A 23149-nucleotide genomic window follows, 5' to 3' on the forward strand; every position below is an offset into this window, starting at 1 on the left:
ACTTAAAGGAATGAATAGATCAATGAATAGAGCCATTTTGCTTCTTGAAGGAAAGAATGAATTAAGCCAATGAGCTAACTTTTAAGCAAGCATAAATAGGAAAAAAAAATGAAGAGAATCTGTGGGTTCTTTCGAATTGTATGTTCTTTCTGAATCTGTCTCCTGGCTCTTACCTTGAAGGCTAAGATTATAGGCACTTCCTCCCAGCCAGATTGATGAAGGTCTGAGATCCCCTTGACCTTGGAGCCCTGGCTGCTGGCCCTACCTTCCTGGCCGGGCCGCACAGCCTCTGAGTTGTGCCTGGAGCTTTCGGGCTCACCCTCTGCCCAAAGCAGTGAAGACTCCCCCTGCTCCAGGGACGCCCCCATGGTCCACATCCCTGCACCCAGGAAAGGGAAAGCCGCGTGGCTTCTGCAGCAAGAGAGGGCCTTGTTTGCTCCACGGGGGCCCCGACTGTGAGCTCCAGCTTGGCCAGACTCCCTCATTCACCTGGCTTCCAGCCAACAAGCAGTCCTTTCCCGGCTTGTGACAGCGCTCAGGGTGGAGAAGCAGCAGTGAACCTGGAGGGGACACCCGCAAGCGCCTTAGCTTTCCGAGGCGGACCGTCGCTCTCCTGTGTGTGCCGAGGCTTGGGTGGGAGCAAGAGGACGGGGAGAAAAAAGCCAGGGAAGGCGCAGGGAGCGGGGAGCGGATGGCCACCTGGAGCTGCTGTCCCTTTCCTTCTCTCTGTTCCCTGAGAAGCACCTGCTGGGGACCGCTGAGCAAGCAGAAGCACTTCCTCTGAGGGGTCGGGGTGAGGAGGCCAGTTTCTCTCACAAAGTGGCGGGAAGCCCAGTTCGCCCTTCAGGGAAGGGGAAAGCGGCAGAGCAAGGGAGGGGCGCTGGCGAGACTGTCACCCCAGCTGATGGCACGGCTTTGCCCGGGCTGGCTGGACTCGATCGCTCTGTTCAACATGTACAGCCCAGAGTGACCTCCTGGGGCTGCAAACGTCCTAGAGGTGGTATTGGGGCGCATTCCACCCCAAGGAGCAGCCACAGGTGGGCTACAGACACTTGCTCGCGGCATTTGGCCAAGCAAACTCTGGAAAAGAAATCCACCTGCTCATTCATCCATTCGTTCATTCACTTCCGCCTTCATTTATTCACCCCAGGCTTCCTGAGGTCGCACTAAGAGCCAGGCCATCTGTTAGTTGCTGGAGGCACAGAAATGAATCAGAGAAAGTCCCTCCTGAGAGGCGCTCCACTCGTAGGAGGGAGAGAAACGCACAGTTGCGCGGAACGCACTCCTTCACTATTCGGCGGTCCAGGCCCCGTCCCAGGCACTGGGGAGGATGCCATGAAATCACACAGCAAAACTGCCTGTCCTCATGGAGCTTGTGTGCTCGGGAAGGGAGACAGAGGGTAGACCACACGTGTGATTAAACGATAGTTTACTAGATTGGGATGGGTGCCATGGAAAAACATAAAGAAAGGGGTATAGAGGGCTGTGGGGTGGGACATTGCAAATTTTTAAAAGATGGTTCTGGAAGCCCTCACCGGGAAGGTAATACGTGAGCAAAGACATGAAGGAAGGGAGGGCTCGAGGCTGGTGGGTGAGTTACAATGGTCACAACATGTGTGCTATGACGGCCACACACCCCAGACGGGCAGCTCTCTGGGTATGAAGGAAAGGAGTTTCCAACAGCAGAGCAGCCCAGGGAGAAGGGCCAACAGGGGGAGGAGCGACCAGAGTACAATGAGTGGGTGAGGAGAGTGACAGATCTTTCCAGAGAGAGAAGTGGGGCGAAAGATGGGCTGGTCTAGTTGCTTGGACGGGATCCTATTGGCACAGGGTTGACTGAGCGGAGAGACAGTGGTGTGATGGAGGGATTCAAGGGCTGACACTGGACCCCCAAGTTCAAACCACAGCTCTGCACTGGCTCTGTGACCTTGAGCAAGTCACTCGACCTCTGGAAGCCTCAGTTTTTTTTTACCCTATCTGTAAAATGGGAAGAATCACAGAACTCACTCCACAGGATCAAGTGACTTAGGACTGCATCTGTAGGATGTGCTCCCCTGAAAGAGCACAGAGGGTGGACTGGAGTCAGGGACGGGGCCAGACTGGCGGCAGGGAGGCACATCTGAGAGCTTGAGAACAAGAGCTTGCAAGGTCCTTAATCACACATCCCGGAGCAGGACATGTGCAGGAAAGATGATTCACCCCTTCTTACAGTGCACGATTCCTAGGCACGCTCGCTGGCTGTGAGACAGACACGGTTCTGCCCTCTTGGGCTTGCAATCTAGAAGAAAACACGCACCATCCACGGTAGGCTTGCAACAGAGCACATGGGGTCAAGGGACAAAGCTTGACCCTTGAGAAGCCTGGAACACCAGTGAGGGCAGGGACAGCAAGATGCTAGTCATTGCTCCCACCTAGAGTTTCTCAAAAACATAGATTTCTGGCCCTGGCCCAGACCCACTGACTCTGAAAATCCAGAGGAAAGGTCTCATAAGCTATGATTTTAATAAGTATCGCAAGTAATCCTAATTATCAACAAAATTGGCAAATGCTGATCCAACACAACTCCCTCTTTTTTACAGATGGGAAATCTGAGGTCCAGAGACCGGGCCAAGGAGGCATGGCCAGTGTGGGCAGTTGAGTCAGGGGTGGAAATCAGAGCCCTCCGTTCCCCGACAGCATTCATCTCCTCGGGCTACCTGACAAACTACCATAAACCAGAGAGTTTCAAACCATAGAAACCTCCTTTCTCCCAGTTCTAGAGGCTACATTTGGAGATCAAGTTGTGGCAGGGCCGTGTTGTCTTGAAGTCTCCAGGGGAGAAGCTGCTCCCGCCCTTTCTCTTAGCTTCTGAGGTCACTGGCCACCCTTGGCCTTCCCTGGCTTGCAGCTGAAACCGCAGCCTCCGTCTGCGTCCTCCTCGGCCTTCTCCCTGTGTGGCCTCCGCTTATAAAAACACCAGTCCTATTGGATTAGGCCCCACCCTACTCTAGTATGACCGTATTTCCAAATAGGTTCACATTCAGGGACACTGGGGGTTAGGACTTCAACATGTTTTTTGGGGGGAGACATGGTTCAGCCCACACCCCCCCAAGCCTTGGTGGCTCCCCACATGAACATGGTTCTGACCCACCTGATTCTGGGAAGAGCTGAGGGCACTGACACTAACATGAAATGGACACAACAGCACTACTATACTAAGAAAGAATGAATGGGTGGTGACTAAGAACCCCCGAGTGGAGAGGGAGCTGGAGTCATGGGGGACATTTCCACTAGAGACGGTTTGACTCGATGTCACTCTGGGCGTCTGGACTCCTGGCTCCCGTGGGCACTTTGCCCACTTGGGCTTATCTTTACAGGACTGTGGCTGGGCGGCCTGGAAAGGACCGCTTCGAGCAATGCTAGCATCAGCGGTGTGGGAGGACGTCTTTGGGATCTTCTGAACTCGGAGATGCCACTCCCCTGTGTCACGGGTGGTTTGTGGGGAACTGATGATAAAATGCAAATTAAATAATAACTGGAGGGGCACCTGGGTGGCACAGTGGTCAAGTGTCTGCCTTCGGCTCAGGGCGTGCTCCCGGCGTTATGGGATCGAGCCCCACATCAGGCTCCTCTGCTATGAGCCTGCTTCTTCCTCTCCCACTCCCCCTGCTTGTGTTCCCTCTCTCGCTGGCTGTCTCTATCTCTGTCAAATAAATATATAAAATCTTTAAAAATAAATAAATAAATAAATAATAACTGGAAAAAAATAACATTTTTAGAGAGCTTGGCAATTTATGGAATGCCTCACATTTATCATCAGAGATGGTCCTCCCCAGAATTTTGTAGGGAACCCACACGTTATACTAACGATGAGAACACCAAAGGGCAGAGAGGTAACTGGAGGTCACACAGGGAGTTGTAAATGAGTCACCACTAAACCGGGTTTCTTGGTTCTCGGCTCAGGCCTCTCCCCACGCCTCCCATGACAACAGGGCTTCAGTGCTCCCCATGGCTTTTATATCTGCAGTTTTCCGAGTCATCATGACCAGTCAATCCACCCATCCATCCATCCATCCATCCATCAGTAAGTATATAAGTAAGTCCATGGCTATGTTCAATAAAATTATTATTTACTCTGGTTACTGGTTCATTTACATCGCCTCATCTGTTTCCAACGGCAACCGTGAAGCCATCTTGGCAGGTACCATCCCCGAGGCTGGAAGGCTGGAATAAAGTCAAGAGCCGCCACCATCGCTGCCAGGTGGGGTTCTGCTGGGCGAGACCCCGAGAAGGGATGCTCAAAGGAACAGAGGTCATCTCCACCCCCATGACGGGCTTCGGCCCCCTCCCTGCATGGCTTCCTTCCAGCTGGGAGCGCCACCGCTTCCTGGAAAGCTCGCAAGCCAGGGTGTCTTGAACTGAGTTAAACTGAGGCGCACTTTACAGGCATTGGGGAGAGCCCCTGGAATGAGTTAGCTGGGCTCTGCAGCCAAGCGAGAGCTTGGTGCAGAAGCAGAACGGAAATCAGTATGCACCGCATTTGTCCTGCAGCAAATAACCTCTTGTTATGATCAAGAACCTCCCCTGTGCCAGAGCCTGAGACACGCTCTCCTGTTCCAGCCCCCGATCGTCTGGCAAGAACTTGTTTTTGAGACTCAGACACAGACTCAGAGGCTAAGTGGCTTGCCTGCTGCCTTTAGTGCGGACACTTGCCGGGGGTTCACTCAGGGTATAAGGGCTGGGAAAGTTCCTCTTCAACTTCTCTGTAGTCTCCCAGCTCCTATGGTGACCAGGCTGCAGGCACACCAGGCATCAGCAGGTATGGAATTCTCCAGACGATCCATCTGTGCCTCCTGGGCAGCAAGTACTGGAGGTTCTAGAAGGGGAGTTATTCACTATCCCACTACCTGTCTGAACACGAAGCTTACCTGCAAGTTCCCACCCAGGAAACGCTCCTGACACACAGACTCTTGCACTATGTTCCTGGACGGGACATTTGTCCTGCCTCACTGTCTTCTTCCTGTCCTAGGAACTGGGTGGGACATGCTCCCGTCCTTCCCTGAGGAGCCCCGAGGGCCCCCAGAACTACAGCCTTTGTGCCCCATGCTGCCCTGGAGTGAATGTTGGCTCAACACCTCCCAGGTGTCCAAGTGGGATTGGCTGACGTTGACTGGTCAGCGTCCCCCTCTCTCTCCTGTTGGGCAGACCATGGAGTGCCTCCCTTCTTCCTGAGCATGGCCTTGACCTTTATAAAATGAGTGGCTCCTGAATACCCTCTGGAGAACCAGGGCCGGGCAGGCTGATGAGAGCAAAGATCTTCTAGGCCCACCCCTTACGACTCTGATTTAAGGGACCTGGCATGTCACAAGGCACCTGAAATTTGACGAGCACCAACCCACGCCACCCGCAGCTGATCCTGACGTGCGGCCCTCAAACAAACCATTGGCTTATCTGTGTTTCCCCAACCTCAGCCTTAGCTTGCTGTCTTGATACGTTCGAGTTATTTCTTTTTTTTTTTTTAAGATTTTATTTATTTATTCGACAGGATAGAGACAGCCAGCTAGAGAGGGAACACAAGCAGGGGGAGTGGGAGAGGAAGAAGCAGGCTCATAGCGGAGGAGCCTGATGTGGGGCTCGATCCCATAACGCCGGGATCACACCCTGAGCCGAAGGCAGACGCTTAACCGCTGTGCCACCCAGGCGCCCCCGTTCGAGTTATTTCTATTTTTTACCCGGTTTTGCCCTAAGCCAGCAGTTCTCAGCCTGGCTGTTCACACTAATGGGGCTTGTGCAGAATGTTGTGTAAAATCTCAAAGCCAGGCCCCGCTGTGGGCTGGAGCATTTTAAAAGCTCCCCAGGCGACTGTAAGGTGTGGCCATGGTCGAGAACCACTGCCCTAAGCAATGATATGCTTGCAATCTAATGGACATTAAAATATAGGCATAAACGTGTCAAGACAAGCATGCTCGTGCACAACCAACCCAAAAGCATCCTGCATTCCAGGCTTTGACAAACCCTAGTCTAGATGTAAAGGCTCTTCTGGTCTTTGGGTCCACGTCCAGAAAAAGAATTCTCATTGAGACTCTCACATGTTCTAGACTTCCCCCAGGCACCATCACTCATGACCTCGCGATCCCCACAGCAACCCGCCGCGGGATGTCATTATCATCCGTTTTACAGATTTGGAAACTGAGGCTTAGAGGATCAAATGCTGACTCTTCTATTCCTGGGAAGTTAGTTCAGAGAGTTCAATGCCAGGTGCCAGATCCCAAACATGACACTTTCTCTGCCCCGCCTGGGGCCGGGGGGGGGGGGGGGGGGCGAGCAAGCCTGCCTGCCTGCGGGGTTGGACTGAGGGCTGCTGGGACTCTAAGCACGTACTGGTTTGTGACAGCAGCTGACCAAGAGGCTTTCCGAAGGATGGGGCTTAGGGGTCAAGGGCGTGTGGATGAGCCCTACCCTCGGCAAGCAGGCTAGTTTCACCACGCTCACCCCTGCCATTAACTTCCTCTGGTTTCTTCTAAGATGAGAAAAAAAAGGAATACTGTATGGTGACTAACATAACATAATAAAAATTTAAACATAATAAAAATTTTTAAAAAAAAGAACAACAAAAAAAGAAAAAAAAGGAATAAAATCTCATCTCTCTTTGAGCCTTAATCAGCATTATAAAGATCAGATTTGTCATTATTCAATCCTTTCTGAGGCTGATAGGGTGGCTCGTCGTGACCTTTAGTTCCTGGCAAAGCCTAATTGCACGAGAGCAGTTTGGAAACGGGCTGCATTGCTTACTGATCCTATCTAATTCCTTTCAGATTTCCTGACCCGCTAAAGACCAATGAGACGCGTTGTGTATTTTCCAAAGCAAGGACGGAGGCCTCTCTGCTCCCGGGTGGCCCAAGACAGCTCTGTGTTTGGAGGTTGACCCTCTGAGGGGTTCCCGATGGGCACAGTGGGATGCTAACAGGAGTTTCCCAGATGTATTTCGTTCCTAAAGCAAACAGTGGATGCTTCTGGTTATGAAATCCTAGCATCTCAGCCCCAGCAAGGAAGGGATTGGGGAATCACGCTGCAGAACTTCCTTTTAGAAATGAAGAAACAAGTGACTCAGACTGACGTGGCTAGTTAGCAGAACCGGAGGACGATGCCACATACCCTGAGGCCGACTCCATCCTGGATTCCCAGCACCGTGGATACTGAGATGAATAAGGCTTCGCTCCCGTCCCCCAGGCATGCGCCCTGCGTGGGGGTGGGGGACGCTCACAGACATAGAATGTGCCGGCATACTTTAACAGAGGCGAAACATGGTCCTGAGAGGGGGCATGCAGCTGTGCTGTTTGGGGTTCACCCATCATCCATTCATTCACTCACTCACTCACTCATTCAGCGGTGTGTGCCGAGCACCTGCTGTGTGTCAGGCCCACTCTGTTCTAGGCGTTATGGCCCCAAAACCGAACCAGGCAGAGAAGGGCCCTGGCTTCCTGGTCCTTACACATCATGGGGAATCAGACATTAAACAACCACACACTTGGACAGATGTTTAAGCCAATATGGAAAATTCTAGAAACTGATGTAAGGTGGTATGAGAGGCAACATCAGGAGATTCTGACCTCAGCTGAGGAGTCACAGTTAGTCTGACATGTGCAGATGTAGGGTGGGGGTGGCGTGCCAGTCCAGGGGAAGGGGCAGCCGGTAGGAAGGCCCAGGCTGGAAGGAGCTTGTGTGTGAGGGTTTGAGGGACCGTGGGGCTGGGCCTGGCCTGCCTTGTAGGTGAGGTTAAGGATGCGGGGTTGAATCCTAACAGCAATAGGAAGAATTGAAGGTCTCTAAACCTGGGCAGGGGGTTGACGGGGACGATGAGGTCGGCCTCTCAGGCAGCCACGCAGTGCTGGGGTGTTAGCACTGGGGGGACGCAGGAGGACAGTGACAAAGTGGATGCAGGAAGATACAGTCTGGTCCGCGTGAGAGATGATGGTGGTTTACACCAGGGTGAGGCCAGGAAGGGGGACCCACTCGCATGGCGGCTCGAAGGATCACAGGAGACCACAACCCACGCTGGGCCCAGTGCATGCAGCTTGGCGTACGGGGAATGGGGGGCCTGGCTTAGCTGCTGTGACCATGTGGCCCGTGTCCTGAGACCAGGCTGGAGAGGCGCTGAGATCTTCCTTCAAACCCTTTGGGAAGGGTCTTGTGGAAATTAGTGCAGGGCAGAGACTTTGGCTTCAGATACACTGGGCGGGTTCCAGTTCTGAGGACTTAGCGCTGTGACCCGGGGCGAGCTCTGCAAGCACGCCGAGCCACCATTCCCGTTTTTGGAAAGGGAAATTCGAATCTCTCGGAGCAGGACCAGCACGGCCGCAAGTAAGACTCAGAGTCAGAGTCTGTGGAGCAGTTGAGGAAACCTTACCCCACCCCCACACACATTATTTTCGGTAACACATTCTTCTCTCCATCCTCTTCGAGTGCCCATGATTCTCTGAATGCCTGACTCCAGTTCCTCCTTCCGTCCTGTGCTCCGCGAATATCGAGGTGCGGCTCTTCACAGCTTGTCATAACTGACTCGAGTCTCTTGTGTTACGTGATGTTGCTGGAAAGCACTAAGGTTGTCTGTCTGGCAACCGAGGAGATGCGTGAGTCAGCTATGTGGTTGTGACGTCCCACCCTGTCTCCCAGCCCTGGTTGTCACCCGCCCTGCTTTGTCGGGGACCTGCGTCTACCTGGCCCGGGCTGCTCCTAGCGTCTCGGGCTGCTTCCCAGCGGAGGTTGAGCGTATCCCGAACACATTCCCCCCGCCTTTCCGCATCTCTGGCTCACAATCATCTCTCTAAACTCAACCTAAGCCTTGCTTTTTTTCAAGAAACCCTGAATATGTACCCTGAAATCTTCTGGTTATAGTATTTTTGGTTTTAAAAATGGAGAAACTAAGCTTCAAACCCTTGGTATACAAAAGCCTAAATTCTTCAGCAGAATATTCTACCACTTGGCCTCGCTGTCCCTGCCCAGCCTACACTGACCAAGAAGTAGCAAGGGCGGGGCTTTTGACCCGTCCCTCTCCCCCCGCCCCCGCCATAGTGGACATCATCAGTGAATCCTACCCCTCTCCCCACGGTGCCCAGATACGAGCACCGTGGGACCCACGCAGCGGGGCTGCTGAATGAGGTGCCCCCTTCTTGCCCGCACTCAATTCTGCGATGCAAGTGTGGGACACAACCTGGCCCATATCTGTCTGCTCACCTCCTCTGCTTTCTCTGCCTGGTCTCCCCCACCTGACCCACATGTCATCTCCTTCCTAAATGGGTCCAATGCAGCCAGGTGAAATTAATGACCCCTTCATCTGGTCCTAGGCGCCTGCACCTGGGGCTGCCAGCGCCGAGTTCCTCCTGAGCCCAGGGACTCGAGGACAAATTTAAAATGGCGGTCTCATCCTTTACTGATTGGCATTTTTAATCACAAGGGAGGTGGTGATGAGAGCAGAAGAGGGCAAAATATGAAAATGGGATAGATTTCATTTAGGGCAAGTTTCTGGACCAGATATTCCCACAGCCTGGCTCGGCAGGGGCCAGGTACCTCTGAAAGGTTAGCTTTCCTAAAATACGTTCGTTGAGAAGCTCCAAATGGCCATATCCTTTCTCCGTCTCGAAGGGACCGAGTCTTCTTTGTTGGTTATCAATGAAAAGGATTGGATCATGAGCTCTGATAACATTTATCAATAGTGTTGTCCCAGTGGACCATCCGGGGCAGCCAGAACGCGCCTTCCCAAGGATCCACGCATCCCTCCCAGCCAACCATGGTGGGGGGGGGGGATACTGTTGTCATCCAAATATACAGCGTAACGGGAGCACAGGGAAGAGAGCTAGCAAAGTTTGCGTTCCTTCTCTTGCACATTGCATGACTCTGTACAAGTTTCCTTAAATCTGAGTCTTCGTGTCTTCCTCTGTAAAATGGAAAATGTGATACTTAGCTTGCAAACTTTGTGTCAGGATTAAGAGACATGACGGATGAAACGTCTTCTCACCATGCTGGCACAGAGTAAAAATAAATCAATAAACAAGTGTATTGTGGTGAGTGTGTCACTGTATTTTTAAGTGTACGTGCGTAATTAGTTTTGATACATACATACACCTGTGAAGCCATCACCCCATTCAAATAGCGAACACGTATCAACTTGCCTCGTGCGTCTCTGTAATCCAGCCGCCGGTCCACTTTCTGTCCCTATGCATTCGTGTGCGTTCTAGAGTTTCATACAAGGGATCGTATACAGAGGACACTCTTCTCCACACGTGTAACTCTTTTGCATTTACTCTGCACACATAGAGCTCCATACGGTTGTTTTTATACTCTGTTCATACCTTGTCATCGTGCTTCTTCCACTTTACATTCCAGAAATTTCTCTTCATCATTAACATCGTTTTTAATGGCTGTTTTAGAGTCTATCTTTTAGATGGCCATATGCCATTTAACCGGTTGGTCATGTAGGCTGTTTTCCCTTTTCCAAGGTTACAAGCAGCTCATAGAAATGAGTTTATATAATTTATGACCTCCTATGTCTTGACTGACTTCGCATGATGTCGAAACTCATCCTGTTCCATCAGCTTCTCGGGAAACCTTCTTTCCTCGGCTTCCAAGACAATATGCTGTCGTGTTGCCTCTGCTTCTCTGGCTGCTCCTTCTCCCAGAGCTGGGGCTAGGGCGAGGCAGTGAGGCGTTCGCCTCTGCAACAAGATCTCAGGAGGTACCGAAAACCTCAATCATCAAGATAAACATCCAATGCAACATTTTTAAAGGGTCAAAATAAATACAATAAAGTCCACGATGAACAAAATATTAACACTTTAGGTAAAGGCAGAATCTGGTGGGGCCAAGAGTAGGTGCAGGCAAAGGGAGGTGAGCCTTGCAGGGGGAGCGTCAGCTCCAGGACCGTGAGAGAACGGGTATGTGCTGTGACGGCAGCCGCGGGATGCGAACCCAACACGCGTTCCTCTTGCTCCATTTGACTGTCGTGGGCCATGGCCACCAGCTTCTCCCAGGTCTGGCAGCCCTCCCCACCCTATAGTGCCCTCATCTGAGTCAGACTCTGGATTTGAACGCAGAGACCCATACTGATGTCCTACATTCTTTCATCTGCCCATCCGTCTTCACGGTTTCCTGGCAGAACCCCAAGCCTGGGTGGCTGGCTCTCCACTTTCTCTTCTGCTCCATGGATGGGCCAGCCCGGCATTCCATCCTAACACATGGCGTCACGCTCACGTGGGTCTGTGCTGCTGGCACCTCACTGTCCATAAAGTGTTTGTCAAGCCTCCTTTACTTTCCTTAATCCTGTAACCTCCCCATCTACCCCTCGCTCTCAGCAGATGGCTGGGTGGTCCCTAGACTCTGCCATTGACTATCTGACACAAGGGCCCAAATAGCAGGTCCCCTTGCCTTAAGGTGGGACAGTGAGTGGCTATGGTAGGGATTCCCTCATTAATCCCCCGAAGACTTTGTGGCCGTTTACTCAAGTACCCACACACTGGGGCAAATTAGCAATCAGACACTGGATACAGGGTCTGGGTTGGCACTGATATCCACATTGTCACAGCCCCCCGTTAGAATAAGCTATGTGGGAACCAAGTAGTCAGCATGGTTCTGGCCCAGGCCTGTCATACAGCAGCACACTGAGTCAACAATCCCACCCCGTGGTCATCTGCCTGGGTCCAGAATGTGTTTAGGAAAGACACGTTGAGCCCCTGGAAGAACTCTTACGTTGGTGCCTTGACCTGCAGAGTCAGTCACTGCGTAAGAAAGTCTGAGACTGTCTATCTCCTGCCAAGATAGTAAATGAGAAACCATATTGCATTGTCTATATTTGTTATATTATTATGTTGCAAAGGTCAATGCCACCCTAAGAGTATTGAAGCGTCCAGGAGTGGTGGTCCCTGTTGTATCCCCATTGGATTCACCAGGATGACCCTACAGGTACCGTACGGATCATAGAAGAAGACTATGGAAACTTACTTAACCACGTAGGAGAGCCCCAGTTGCAGTTACCGCCCGTACAACAAGTTCTCCAGCGTGGACTGACGCAGCCTTAGGTACGTTGAATGCAGCTATTAATTGGCAACTTGATCTTTTTCTATCCTGATCGGAGAGAAGGATCAGAAGCAGTTTCCATCCACAGGGAACAAAATGGTACCCATGTACAGTCTTCCTCTAGGGAGCGACTCACTCTTCTGTTATCGCGATGCACTCCAATGGCACTTAGACAATCTCGACATTCCATAGGACGCAGCAACGGTTCTCTGTGTTGATGGCATTGTGTTAAGGGCACTTGAAAAGCATGAAGTACTAACTCTGTGTGCCTTGGTAAAGCATATTTGTCCCAGAAGGTGGGGGATAAAGCAGTCAAGATCCAAGGTCTAGGATCCAAAGAGCCAAGGGTCACTTCAGTGAAGTTCTTAGGGATTTTCTGGTCCAAGGCACGCTGGAAAGTCCCCTCTAAGGTGAAGGACAAAGTGTCACACCTGTGCCTATAACGCCTGGGAGAGAAGTACGACCTTTGGCAGGCCTCTCCAGGTTTGAGGGGCACACATTCCACACTCAGGGAGACCATTTCCACCTACTTATCAGATGTGGAAGGGTTGAGTGGGACCCAAGGTAGGGAAGCCTGTGTAGCGGGCTCAGGGAGAGGCCTCAGCAGGCTTGCCCCCGTGCTGTCCAGCCCAGAGAACCACAGGCTTCTGTGGAGAGAGATGCCAGGTGGAATCCCTGACGGCCCGACTAGGAGAGTCACGGTGCCGACCGCCAAGGGTTTAGAGCGAGGCCGTGCCGTCTGCTACAGAGAACAGTGCACTGTTTGAAAACAGCTGCTGGGCCTTAGTAGAAACCCTATCTGAGCACAAAACATTACCTGAGCCTGTGGTCACTCGTGACCTTGGCATTTTCTAGGGTCGGGTAGGCCCTGCTGGAAGGGGTACATTTGGGTTGAAGGTCAGGAGAGCACAAGCAAACTGCACGAGCAGGCGCCCCAGACCCTGGGTCATCTGCCTCTGTTGCATGGACGCTTCTCCCTCAGCCGATGCTCCTCCCTCAGCTTTGCTTCTCCTTTAGCTGATGCTTCTCCTGCAGCTCACACCTTTGGCCTTATGGGAAATTCCCTTTGACCAGCTTAGTTTGCGCAGGTTGCCATAACAACGATACCATAAATTCGTGGCACAAGCCACTGGAATTTGTTTTCTCCTAGCCCTGGAGGCTGGAAAGTCTGAGATCAAGGCTCCAGCAGGGTTGGGTTTCTGGTGTGAGCTTTCCTCCTGGCTTGCAGATGGCTGCCTTCTTGGGGTGATGTCATAGGGCAGAGAGGGAGAAAGGGCAACTTCCCTGATGTCTCTTCTTAAAGGACACTAATCCTATCAGATCAGAGCCCTCCCTTGTGGGCTCTTTAACCTTAATTACTTACATAAAGGCCCTGTCTCTGCATAGAGTCACAGTGGGGGTCAGGACTTCAACAGAGGAACTGGGGCGGGGGTGGACACAAACATTCAGTCCATAACACCAGCTGACTGAGCAAGCGAGCAATCCGAGCTTGGGTGGTGGGCACATGAGCCTGGCATGGGTGCAAGCCCACATGTTGTACTGCTGACCTGCCACCACTCAGAGGTGGCCTGAAAGACGGCGGCTAGGGGACAACTCCCATGGCCAGAGCTTCCGGTGGTGCATCTGGTCACCCACTTTGTGGCCTGAGATAGGCGCACGCAGTGTGGCCCTGCGGCTCTCTGGAAGCCAGCCCTTACCCGTAACTCCCTGGCATCGTGTCTCCTGGCTCTCCACCCAAGCTGCACGCACCGTTTCCCCTCTCCTTGGAGAGTATGAGACCCCGTCCATGGCTGTCCATCAGCCGAGATGCCTGCTCCACGCTCTCCTCCTTCAAGACTCAGCTCAAATGTCCTTTCCTCACGCTACCCCCCGCCAACAGAATTGGTGGGTGCCCCTCTGCTCGCCTGGTTTTCTGACTAAGGTAAATCTGGGTTTTGTGATGCACGCTACGGTTCCTTACAGACCCTGTTCCCGACCAGATCACGGGCACGTTGAAGGCCAGGGCATCTGTAGGCTGACAGCTCCATCAGATTCAGGCCGCTTCTCTAAGCTCCGGACCCACACATCCAATCTCGCACCGGACGTTATCACCTGCGTGACTCACGGACTCTCGAGGTTCTCTCCCAAACGTCCCCCACCCCGAGTCCCCTGTTGCCCCAACATCTCAGTGAGCAGCTCTCCCAGCCTCCTCGGGCAGCTAGCCGCATCCTGGTTCCTCTGTTTCCTTTTCAGCCTCATCGTGCGTCAGTACTGCTCACCGGTTCTCGATCCAAACTGCCTCCCAGCATCACCTCCTCTGTCACCTGGCTGCCACCTGCTCTCAGCAGCCCTCCTGTAGGCCATCGCCAGCTTCCTGTTGTGCTGGGGGGACACCCTGCACTGCCCGCACGCCCTGCCTTTCTTCTCCATCCAGCCCCTGGCTCGCGGCCTTCCTGGTGCTTGTCACCCTTCATGATCATTCTGTCTGTCGTCTGATGATTGCATCTCCCCCCAGACAGGGACTGTGTGTCTGTCCCTGTCACCGCTGTGCCCCAACAGTCAGCATGGCTTCTGACTCATAGGAAGTGCCCAACGAAAGCTCAGCGACTTAGTGCTTAAGGCGCAACGAAAGGCTGGCTGAGCTGTTCCTGGAGCGCGTTCTTGAGAGGCTCGCGTACGGACGGGACCAACCACACTATGAGAGCCCAGCACTGATACCCATGTTTCCAAAGCCAGCTCGTGAAGTCAGACATAGCCCTAGTAAGTGCAGCGCCAGGGGCAGAGGAAGGAGAGGCAATCGGCCAGGTGAGGAGCCTACACTAAGATGACCTTCCTGCAAGGGTCTGCTCCGGTCCGTGGCCTGGAAAGCGTCGGCAGTGCACTTGCATCCCGGACCAGTACTGAGAGCGGAGCCAAGCTCCTCAGCCAGGAAATTGTATCCCGACTCCTTCCATGCAGATTGTCCACTCGGAGGCCCAGGGAGCACCCAGGGGAACTCACCCCATCAGCCCATCTGGTGAACATCTGACAACCTCTCCCTCCCACGATGCTTCACAATCACTCCTGCTTTCCCTGTTTCACCTATTTAAATGCTCACATATAAAAACGGAAGACTGACTACTTCTTATGAAAAGGTTGCAAGGGCTCTAGAGAACAGGGGCTCCGTCCAGAAGGTCGGTCGTGACGTTGGTCTGCCGGAGGCATGCGTCTGCTGAAAAACGCACTCCATTCCCTGCTGGGTTTTAGTGGTGGAGCGAGATGGGAGCACAGGGAGACAAATAAAATCTTAGCGTCTTCCCCTCTTTTGTCTGGTGCTATTTTCTCCCAATTCTGATTTTTAAGATTTCATTAAAAAACCCATCTTGATCTCCTGAGAGTCAAGTTAAAAAAAAAAAAGTCTTTATTGTAAGAACTAACTGCGGGATGCCTGGGTGGCTCAGTCAGTGAAGCGTCTGCCTTCGGCTCAGGTCATGATCTCAGGGTCCTGGGATTGAGCCCCACATCGGGCTCCTTGCTCAGTGGGGAGGGAGCATGCTTCTCCCTCTGCCTCTCCTCCCACCCCTGCTTGTTCTCTCTCTCACTCTCTCTCTCAAATACATAAAATCTTGGGGGGAAAAAAAAAGAACTAACTGCATAGACGAAAGCCAGGGGGGGATTTGCCAAGGGACATCACCAGTTTTCCTTCCTGTTTTTGTAAAGCGGAGCTCAGGAAACCCAAGCAGGCGAATCAGGCCCGTTGTCTGGAGTCACGAGGGCAGACTTGGGCCAAGGCCAGCTGAGCTCGGCCCCTGTGTTCCTGGCCCTCAACGGACAGGGAAGGCGGGGCTTTCCCAGCGACTGCCGCATGCCAGGAGCTCATCTTCCTGCGTCCCCGAGCGCCCTGCAAGGGCTCCAGCGAGAGCCCATGTCTGAGAGCCCACACAGGCCAAAATGAGGAGAGACTCTAAGTCAGATCTGTTGGCTGGCTCTCCCCATGTCTTTCCCTCCCCCGTTCAAGCATGCGGAGCCAACCCTGGCTGGATTTCCCAGACCCATGTCCGTAGGCTGAACCCACCTCGTCTCTTTGCCAGGGCCCAGCGTCCCAACACCCCCCTCCTTCACTGCCCTCTTAAATGCAGTCACCACCCCCCCGCCACGTCCGCTCCTCGGGGATGCTCTGGCCACCGCACGGGCAGGGCCCACGCACTGAACACAGCATCCCACGCTCCTTCCGGGGCACTTGGCACTGATCCCTCTAGGGAACACGTGTGCAATCCCACAACAATGACACGTGACTGACAATCATTTGTAGATTACCTTGCAGATGTTACATCTCATAGCAGCCGTAGGAGGGAACACCTCTTTATCCGTGCCTGACGCCAAGAAAACCAAGGCTAAGGGTGATTCTGTGATCCATCCAAAGTGAAGTTAGCCCGGAGCAGAGCGGGAGCCAATCCAGGCTAGTGGTCCTGTCTCACCGCACGGCCTCCCAGGCTAAGTTCCGCTTCCTGCAAGTGCGGAGCCCAGACTCAGACAGCCTGGGTTCATGCTGCAGCTGTGTGACCTTGGGCAAGTTACCTAACCTCTCTGGTTTCTGTTCCCCGTCTGTAAAGCGCGATGATAAACATCGCTCCTGCTTTGCGGGGTTGCGGTGAGGATTTACTGACACAGACGTAAAATCCTTAGAATGGTGCCTGGCAACTGGTGTAATATATGTTCGTTGTCAGTTTTCTTTTAGGAATTTTTATTATGCAAAACAGCATCGGGGGTCGGGTAAGAATCTTAACTGAAGACAGAATTCTAGGAGGTCAAATTGACTCCTCCACCCTCACTCCTTCCAGACCTCTTTTTTTCTGTAATCCTATCTTTTCTCTCCTGCTTTTCTCTGGAACAAGCGAAGGAATACAACATGGAAGGAGCTGTGAGAGTGCCGGGAAAGAGGGCTTCTCGTTAATCCCACCTCTTCTTTCCTGTCATGAGAGCGGGGGTCAGGTGGGCAAATATACTGACTTAGGAACTGGAATGAGAGTCTCAGCCTTGCCCTTTATGAGCAGTGTGACCTTGGTCGAGTTACTCTACTTCCCTGAGCTTCTGTTTGTTCATCTGTAAAATGGGAGAGAACGTCCAGCTGCACTGGACCGCGGGATGGAGACCCAGCCGGCCTTTAGCTCTAGGCCACACAGCAGCAAATGTGCTCCTCGCTGTCCCCTTGTGGGCCCGGTGGGTTTGTCTGGCCCGGATTATTGGGCTCTAGATAATAATGAGTTGATCTAATTCGAGAGAGTTTGCCCCAGCCACATCCCCACCAGTGAGCTCCGTGTCCGTGCCCACAGCCCCACCAACACTGAGCATCGCCTGCGGAGACATCATGGTCCCAAACCGCAGAGCTTCTGGTCCTCACACACGCGGGCCTGCACCCAGCAGTGCATCACCCAGTCTCCCAGTGTGACCAGTCCAACAGGGGCGCTGGTTTCATCTTCAAGCCTCTGAGAATTAGCTTCAGTGGAAATTCTTCAAAGGATCGGTCAGGCTTTCTGTTGCTGTGTCTGTGATTTGCCTGTTATTATCCTTCACTCTTCCTCCATTGTCATTGCTGTCTTTCTTGGGAATTTCCAGAAGTCCTTTGTGCATCGTAGGGATACAGCTGACCCTCCGAGGACGCAGGTTTGATCTGTGCGAGTCCATGCTTACAATCCTGCAAACACAGTTTCTCTTCCTTCTGAATTTCTTAGGAACATTTCCCCAGTTCACTCCATCACAGGAGCCAGGATGTAATACCTCTAACATACGAAATATGGGTCAATCAACTATTCATGTTATCCTCAGGCTTCCGTCCCCAGTGGGCTGTTAGTTAACTTTGCAGGGAGTCAAAAGCTATACACGGATACTCAACTGGGCAGAGGAGTCAGCGCCCCAACCGCCACGTGGTCCAAGGGTCGACTATAGTCACACGTCAATTTCAGATCTGACAAATACTTTGTTGCCATCTGTCATCCATGAATTTGTCCCTGGTGTCCTTGCATGCAGCAGACATCCTGTTTTGATGTGGCCTCATTCGTCAGATCACCGAGATTTCAGCTTGTCAGGATGCCTCTCAACAGAGGGACCCCCGCATGGAACGGAACATTCCAGACGTGGAATGTGAAATCGAAATGCGGAACGGCCTTGCCATCGATCCACGTTTTACACCGACATGCTGGTTTCTATCCATGATTTCAGACTTTGAGACTGTTGAATTTTGATGCTGAAACACAGCATTGTGCCATCCCAAAACGTTCATAATCATACACACCGCGTTTCGGTCGACATGTCTGATGGTCGAGATGAAGGAGGCGCACATTCCACCGTGCGTCCTGTAGACACGGTACAAGGTATGACGACTGCTCCCCATGCTTGCCGCGTGCCCTTGGTCCCTCACCCTCCCTGAGCCTCCTCCCTATCGCGTGTGGCAATGACGGTGGCACATGTGTCATCAGGCTGCCGTGAGTGGCAAGTGTGTTATTACAGGGATAGGTGTGAGAACAGTGCCTGGGGCTCGGGAAGGGCATGCTATGAATGTCTGCTGTGATCGTTAGCACGATGGTAGTGTTACTTCTGCTCTTTAACAAATATTGAAATGGAATCACAAAGACTTGCTATCACTTGTCCCACAGTGACAGCAGAGTCAAGGCTGCTGCTCCTTCCTTGGACCCCGCGGCTCCTGCCACTTCCACCCTGAGATGTCCAGGCGAGCTGAAATCTGCCTGTCTACCTGCCTTCCCTGGGCTTTGTGTTCGGCATTAAGGGCACAGAGGATCGAGGCTACCTCTGCTCCCAGTGACAGGCACTCACACGTTGAAGAGAGAGCTCCGGTATCCCTGACCCAAAGGACCTCTTGTCTGAGCTCACTACCCCTTCCCTTGAAGAGCCCGGTGGCCAAAGAGAAGCCACTAGTTTTCCATGTGCAGGCCCATGCTCGCTCGGTCTCAGTCAACACACACGGGGGCTCAAGCCAAGAATCTAACGCTCCTCGTTCCCTCACTGCTCCTCTCGCCCGACATAACCTGTCCTGTGGGCTCCAGTGGTAGGACTGACCCCACCCCTGCCCGTTCTGCTCACTCCATGCTGGGTCAGCCATCCCCACCTTCTCCTGCACCCCTGCAGTGTCTCTGCCCTGCTCTCCCTGCCTCGCCCTGTCTCCCCTGCAATCCGTGGGCACTCAGTAATAAGACTGAGTGTTGCATTTATTATTATTTTTTTTAAAGATTTATTTATTTATTTGAGAGAGAGTTTTCATGCACAGGGGTGGAGAGGGGCAGAGGGAGAGGGAGAGAGAAACTCAAGCAGCCCCCGCGTGGAGCATGGAGCCAATCACAGGGCTCGATCCCAGGACCCTGAGGTCGTGACCCGAGCTGAAACCAAAAGTCAGATGCTTAACCGACTCAGTCACCCAAGCCCTCCTATTTATCATTATTTTAAAAATACATTTATCGAGCTCTGTATGTTCTCTCTACTGATATCTTTATGCTCTAGTGAGATTTTCGATACAGGGTTTTGAGACCACCTGTTTTCAACTAGGCTCTACTCCCAATGTGGGGCTTGAACTCACGACACTGAGATCGAGATTCACATGCTCTGCTGAGCCAGCCAGGCGCCCCAAGCCTGAGCGTTTTCAACGTCAGTCAGAGCGTGCTGTTACCCTTCCCAAAACCCTCCAGTCGTTTCCATTTTCCTTAGAATTCAACCCAAACCATTTGGCCAACAATGATCGGATGATCGGACCCCTGCCTCTGTCATCAGCCTCGTCTCCCTCCTCTCTTCCCCTTGTCACCTTGCTCCAGCGACACAGCTGGCTCTCCCCAATCCCCTAAACGTGCCTCAGGGCCATTGTACTTGCTTTTTCCTCTGCCTGGAACTCAGCCTCAGACTGGGCTTTCCTCCTCCACAGTCAGTTCTCTGCTCAGAGGTTACCTTTTCAGAGGCTCCCTGTGACCATGCGGCTGAAACTGTCACACGGTGCACCATAGCTCTCCATCCCTGGGCCACACTGTGTGTTCTCTACCATTTATTAGTACTCGGACTGGGTTACTACTTCTCTATACCCGTCTCCTCTTGAGGATGCACAACCCCCACCAGAGAAGAGACCGCCTCTGATTTGCCCCAGGTATGCTTCGGTCAGCCTGGGAACTGGTGGGGGGCAGGACGATTCTCTCCCCACCCGTGATTCCACTCAGGCATCCCCGGAATCTGTGGCGGTGTTAGGCTACATGGCACGGGGGAATCAAGGTCGCAGACAGAATTAAAGTTGCTAATATACTGGTCCTAATATAGGAAGATTATCTAGGATTATCCAGGTGAGCCCGAGGCAATCACAAAAGTCCTTAAAAGTGGAAGAGGGAAGCAGAAGAGAGAGTCAGAGAGATGTGAGCTGGGAAGGAGTGTGCCCCCCTCTGAACCCCCTAGAAGATGGAGGAGGGGCCATGAGCCCAGGGACAGGGGCAGCCTCAGGCAGCTATGAGCAGCAAGGGAATGCACTCTCTGAGAGCCCCAGAATGGACCGTGGCCCTGCTAACACCTTAATTTTAGCCTGAAGGCACCCATGTCAGACATTTCTGGAAATGTAGAATAGAAGTGTGTGCAGGTTAAGCCACTGAGTTTGTGGGAATTGGTTGCAGCAGCGATGGGAGACGCAGCCCTGCTATTTGCTGGATGCAACACGAATACGTGAGTCAATAGGGTCTTACATTCCTCTACCAACCGGTCCCTGTCGTTCCCCCGGCTGTGTCCTAGGATGCGGTGCCTAGGGGCGCCCCAGCTCTGCCCCGTGTCTGATGGAGCAGGGCAACCCTGCCTCTCCCTCCAGCTCCTCTTCTGTTGCAGCGGAGTCTCGAGCTGGACGACAGGCAGCACGTGGCACTTACCGCATATGGAGCTCGCGGTAAATCGGAAGGCTTCCCCGGATATCCACGTGCCCTCTGACCTGCGTGTCTGACCTGCTTCTGTGCCTTTGGTCACGGGCGTGCTGGGTGCCATTCACCTCAATGCGGCCCTGCCTTCTTGTTTTTCTGTGTTTTTAACGCCATCCTGGAAACATCCCCTGGGGTGCTGACTTTCTCAGTCCCGTCACCCTATCGTCCTTCCGGCTTCAGCGACCACCTTCGGTGTTTCCTATCCCCCTTTTACAGACGAGGGAACTGAAGTGAGGATGTGAAGCCGTGTGCAGAGAGAGAGAAGCCCAGAACTCTGGCTGCCTAGCTCTGCCCACCGGGCCCCTGATACTTAACACAACGACACACAGCAGAGCCACAAAACGCAAGACAGCTACTCACCGCCTCTGGTCTCGTGTTCAGTCCTGGCTTCTCTGGGAGAGCTTCCGAGCTCTTGGCCGCTTAGGAGCCTAATTCGAGCCATATCATGCCTGCGAGGTCCCACTGGCTGGACTCCCAGTCCTCCCGCCACGCTCGGGCTGGTCTCGCAAGAATTTCCCTGAAGCCGCTTGGCCTTTCGGTGATATCGGCCCCGCCTGTTTGTCCAGTCCGCCTGTCAGATTCCTGTGGCCTCTTCAGAGCTCCTTCCTGATTTGACAGCAACCCCCTCCTTTCACGGGGTGAGAAGTTAATTTCCTCAACGACTAACTACTTCCCCATCCTAACCCGGGTTTCGCAACCTGGGCACGATTGCATTTAATGATCATTCTGTGCGCGCCAGGATGTTTTGTTCATCCCGGGCCCCCAGCCCACGTTATGCCAGTAGCACCCTCGCACCCCCATCCCCGTCCCCCGTCCCCCACCCCTCGTGACAACAACAAAGAGGTCTCCAGGCATTGCCGAATGTCTCCCGAGGGACAAAGTCACCCCAGGGGTATTTCTACCTTTGTGCCTCTGTTTCAGTTGGACGGAGGGGTCTGTGTTATTCTCCCCTAGACTGAAAATCCATGCCTCTGTATCACCCATTCTCTAGTGGTGGTTTTCCAAAGAAAAATGAAAGGAGGGTGCTTTAGTTGTGATTGTGTTGAACGAGAGGTCAATTTCCATTATGGTAGTGATTCGTTGGAGTTCTCCAGAAAAACGGAATCAATAGAGTGTTGTGTATGTGTGTGTGTGTGTGTATAAAGGAATTGGCTCATGTCATCTGTGGAGTGACATGATATATATGTATATATATCATGTATATATAAGGAATATGTATGTATATATATCAAGTATATATAAGGAATATATATATATATTAAGGAATTGGCTCATGTCATCTGTGGAGCCACAAGTCCAAAATCTGGAGGGCAGACCAGCAGGCTGCAGACCCAGAGAAGAGTTGCAGGCCAAGTCCAAAGGCTTTCTGCTGCAGAGTTCCTTCTTGCTCAGAGGAGGTGAGGTCAGCCTTTTTCCTCTTAAAGCCACCAACTGATTAGATGAGAGCCACCTGCATTGCAGAGGGCAATCTGCTTTACTCAGGGTCTACTAATTTAAATGTTAATCTCATCCAGAAAACACCTTCATGGAAACACCCAGAATAGTGTTTGACCACATATCCGGGCATTGTGGCCCAGCTAAGTTGGTGCATGAAATCAATCATCACAGACAACAAGGATGAATTAATTTACGGCAAAGGAAGGGAGGTGCACTTGAACTCATCTGGAATGTGGGGCCAGACTTCCAGACTTCCATGATCACTGTCTGAAATGTCAATGTTATAGAGACCACACTGGGGCCATCAGTGGTTCTCAACCCTGGGCGTTACAATCACCTAGGGAGCCTTGGAAAGATAGCAATGTCAGAGTCACCATTGACGAGCCAGGCGTGGTTGCATTGCTAGCAATCCTCAGATGTTCCAGGTGTTCGGCCAAGGATGAGAGCCCCTGGGCAGAATGAATGTCTGATGCTCCCCCCAGGATGGACCAACAAAGATGAGCACAGGCTCTGCAGAGAGGCGGGCTGGGCTTGAGTCCCACTTCCCTCCAAGTGACTTATGTGATGTGGAACGGCCATTACACTTCCCTGAGGCTGCTGGTCAATTAAGAAGATGCTTGGAAAGGAAACAGAGCATTTATCATACATCAATTTATGCCTGCTCTCATCACTCAGCGTGGTACTAACAACCTGGGAGCCTCTTCTCTGTCATTTTTCTTTAAGTTCATCTTAAAATATAGTAACAATTACGCTTTATC

The 23149-nt window shown here is 52.5% G+C and overlaps 1 protein-coding gene across 11 annotated transcripts in view; it reads right to left on the minus strand.

Moving 5' to 3' along the window:
* SLC2A9 (solute carrier family 2 member 9) overlaps positions 1-21567 on the minus strand; it is a 255791-nt gene extending 234224 nt beyond the window's left edge. For 2 of the 11 annotated variants that reach the window (XR_007187922.2, XM_048212107.2), the window contains exon 1: positions 21315-21522. The gene's annotated coding sequence lies outside the window, so the exon portion shown is untranslated. Of the gene's footprint in view, positions 1-16323; positions 18360-20906; positions 21285-21314 lie in introns of those variants that run through there. The other 9 variants (XM_048212108.2, XM_048212104.2, XM_057309911.1 and 6 more) reach the window with 8 other exon arrangements.
* Positions 21568-23149: the final 1582 nt, after the last annotated feature.

The sequence above is a fragment of the Ursus arctos genome, unplaced genomic scaffold, assembly GCF_023065955.2.
Source record: "Ursus arctos isolate Adak ecotype North America unplaced genomic scaffold, UrsArc2.0 scaffold_9, whole genome shotgun sequence".
NCBI lineage: Eukaryota > Metazoa > Chordata > Mammalia > Carnivora > Ursidae > Ursus > Ursus arctos.